Consider the following 4131-nt stretch of genomic DNA (forward strand, 5'->3'; position numbering starts at 1 on the left):
ACATACATAATACATACATACATACATACAAGCATACATACGTACATACGTACATACATACATACATACATACATACATGCATACTGACATATTTAACATACAAAATATATACATACATATATACATGTGCACATACATACATACACACATACATTCATACATACATACATACATACATACATGCATACATACCTATCTACATGTATACTTGCATACATACACACAAGCATACAGATTGACACGTAAAGGACTATTAAGTCGACGTCTGTCTTAGTTTGATCGAAGGCAGAATTATTTTGTATTTTAAAATGTGAATTTTGGTTTTACCTCTGGTCGTTGATTGTTAGAACTGTGATTTTTTTTGTGCTACATGTTTGAAATAAATAAATAAGTACCTTCATGTTGTCGTTGTGCAGTTTCTACTGTACATAGTTCTATTAAGCAGCACATCTAGATCAAGTTGATGCAGCTAGTACTGGTATGTAACTAGGCCCTGGGGCTGGGGCCTGGGGGTGTGAATAGTTGTATTCTGGAGAGTGATCACCGAGCAGGCTCGTAAGTATCCTCTCTACCCCCTCTTTTGTGTTTGTTTTTATATATAAACAAATTATTTACAAGGTGATTGCACATTTTGCAACTAAATAGTACTTATGCAGCCCACTGTACAGCAATTACAGCGTCGTTTTGGTTGGTTGTAATCTATAGCCCGCGTAAAAGAAAGCCAAAGTCTAAAAATAACAGTCCCGCCCAGGGCTTAGGGGTCCGGGGACTCCGGGCCAGGTAAATATGTAGGGCCTTAGTTGAAGTTAGGCTGGCCCTTGGGCCTGAGGCCACATATGTCATGAGGGCTTTTAGGCTTTTAGGGCTGGCCTGCTCAATGCTCATTCAGTTCACTGAACTCAGTGAACTCTGAACAGTGATCAGCCTGACAGGCTGACACTGTCACTGTTTGACAGTTCCTGACAGTTCAACTGTTGACAGCCTGGCTCGCGGTTTTTGTTCTGTCGAACTACTAATCAGATAGGGTATTGTCTACTACTCTCTACTCTAGATCAGATCCAATTCTACATATGTCATATATATTTATTCTACATATTTGCTCGCGGAGTCAATTATTTGCTGTGGAGTGTGGAATGCATACTGCGTAGAGGCGAATTGGGATTTATATCGTTCTCATCGACTATTCGTATCGGTATTTACTATTTTTTTTATAAACAGACTACACTACAGTCTACAGTCTACTACTACTAGTTACTAGTTAATACAGACAACAACGTGAATTCGGTCATCGACTCATCGCACATATCGGCATTTGTTTGCCATTTGGCAACTGGCTATTTGCATGGGTTTACCGAATACCGATACGATGGGTCGATGGGTCGACTACCGCTCCGATGTTAAAAGTTGGTGATGTCGATATAAATATTGTGTAATTGTTGTTTTAACAACCACCAATGATAGTTTTTTAGGCCTCCTGCGAATTCTCGAATGAAGGCACAGTTTAATTTTACAGTGCGGTATGCAGATGGCTGACTGTCTTTTTAGTTTTTTAACAAAACAAACCATTGTTGATCATTTGAAATATTTTATTATCAACAGCAAATCGTGGTATGCATTGTGGGTCCCAAAATGGTATTTATTTCTGTTTGTAAGGATCCACTTTATAATAAACTTTTATGATAGCGGTCATTATGTTTGGCAAGAAGCTGGGAAAAAGAATATACTTTTGTCACATAATGAAAAGTCTGGACTCTGGTGACATGGAACAATACATTGATACTTCTACTTTAAAAGTGCTTATATTTAACATCATTAGTTATCACCCATCCCACGCAAATGCCTGATAACAATAAGGCCGTCGGGGAGTCAGATGACAAATGTATTGGTATCATTTTGTAATCGAAATTTCAAGCTCAGTTCAGGCAGCAGATCTCGAGGTCTCAAACCGAACCAATTTTTTTCCACTGACTGGATGTAGTTCATAACGATAACTCGATATAACAATTAACATTAAAAATATCAAGGAAAATATAACAGTGAAATCATGTTTGCTCGTATCTTTGTTGCACAATCAATTACACTGATAGTTTGTCATTGGTCTAGAACAAACCTATGCACTTTCAATTCTGATAACAGAGCGGTTATTGAGCGGCTACTCACAGTTTCGTACAAGACCATGTTGACCCTAACAAGCTCACTCGCAACATATTATTCTGTATTCAACAACGGAACCATCCCTTATAAATTTGCAATGGCATAGTATCGTTTCCTTTGGGACAATCTTGATCTGCAAGCCAAACTAAGCCAATATGTACAAAATGTACTATGTGATGATGGACTGCTGACTGTCAGCTGGAAGTGCAAAGATATCATATTGATATAGAGTAATGGCACTTTCACTTGGAATCAGTGCACTTCTTATACTCAAACAAATGAATTTGATTTGATTCCTAGGTTGATATTAAAATGGCAAATTTCTTGTATCGTGAGGGTCGAACAACGATTCAATCTTGACTTTACTATATACTACGGTCCAAAAACAATTCTTCTTAATGCGCCTAGATGCGGCTCAACGATCCGATTTGAAAAGTTGTTTAGAATATACGTGGTCACACTGACCTGAATTTCACAATCAAACATAGCACGTGCAGTGGAAAGTCGTCCAATTTTCAGTTACTCTATTTTAATAGATGATTATTCGGATACTTGTGTATGACAATATGATTTTGATTCCCTGTACGCGACTGAAAATCATATTATTGCTGCAGATTGATTTTCATTTTTCGTATTTGGACCGAAAAAATGCACAAAAGTCATTTCATCTCCAGCGATTACATACACGCGGCAACTAAACTGTGACACAATGCTAGGCGGGCTCATACGTCTGTTTTCTAGTACAAGAACACTTTAACTAGTAGATGGGGGGTTTTTTTGGCCCTGTGTAGGATAGCTACATATTTTCACATATGAACAATTCAGGCTACTAGATCGTTGTATATAACCGCTGCGGCCACATTGCAATCTATGTATACAAAGATCAATTGTATGAATACAGTCGCTGTGTATCATCACTACATACTCTGTATGTAATTACTACATACCCTGTGTATTTTAAACTACATACATACCCTGTATTTAAGTACTACATAGTACATACCCTGTCTATTTTAAACTACATACATACCCTGTATGTAAGTACTACATACCCTGTATGTAAGTACTACATACCCTGTATGTAAGTACTACATACCCTGTATGTAATTTCTACATACCCTGTGTGTAATCACTAGACATTTTGTCTGAAATCAGTAAATCACGACGTACGGACTTAGACATCTTTTAATTGCGCGTGCATGCAAAATATATACAACAAGCCGGGCAACCTGATGATTCTTCCAATCAGAATCTGCACGTGGGTTTTATCAGTTTTGGGTCAAGCAAACCCAAGGATTGTTGGATACATTTGTTTGTCCTGAATATATTTATGTAATTACATTGTATGACTTACAATGTATATTTGCTGATAGATTTCGTATTCAGATTGATAATGAATCAGTAAGTCACAGTAAAGACCCTGCCGATATCATACAGAATACTGGGCTAGATTCGGTACGTTGATCCACTCGCTGTCTATAGCTACATTATCGTCGGGGACAACTCCAGATCCACAGACATGGCATCTACAGGTAGGATTGTACCGTCAATAGTCGTCGTTTGGAGTTCATCGAAAAAGGAAATATGGCTGCATTTGCTCTTCACTTGTATAATCTTGCTTGTGTGATCAACTGTAAGATCTGTGCGTGTGTCGGTGTAGGGGAGGCTTGTGTAGATCATCCATGGGATAATGACATCAAAGATGTAACCACGATTACATGCACACGAGCAGCCTTTTCGGCAAACAACTCGTGCATTTGAAAACAGTATCATTTTGAGCGCTTTGTCCATGAATATTCAGTCATTGTGCTTTTATACACGTACGTACACACATGCACACGCCCACAAATACACACACACGCCCACAAATCCACACACACACACACACACACACACACACACAACACAACACACACACACGCACACACAACACACACACACACACACACACACACACACACACACATATATATATA

This window comes from Sphaeroforma arctica (assembly GCF_001186125.1).
Source record: "Sphaeroforma arctica JP610 unplaced genomic scaffold supercont1.1586, whole genome shotgun sequence".
NCBI classification, from domain to species: domain Eukaryota; class Ichthyosporea; order Ichthyophonida; genus Sphaeroforma; species Sphaeroforma arctica.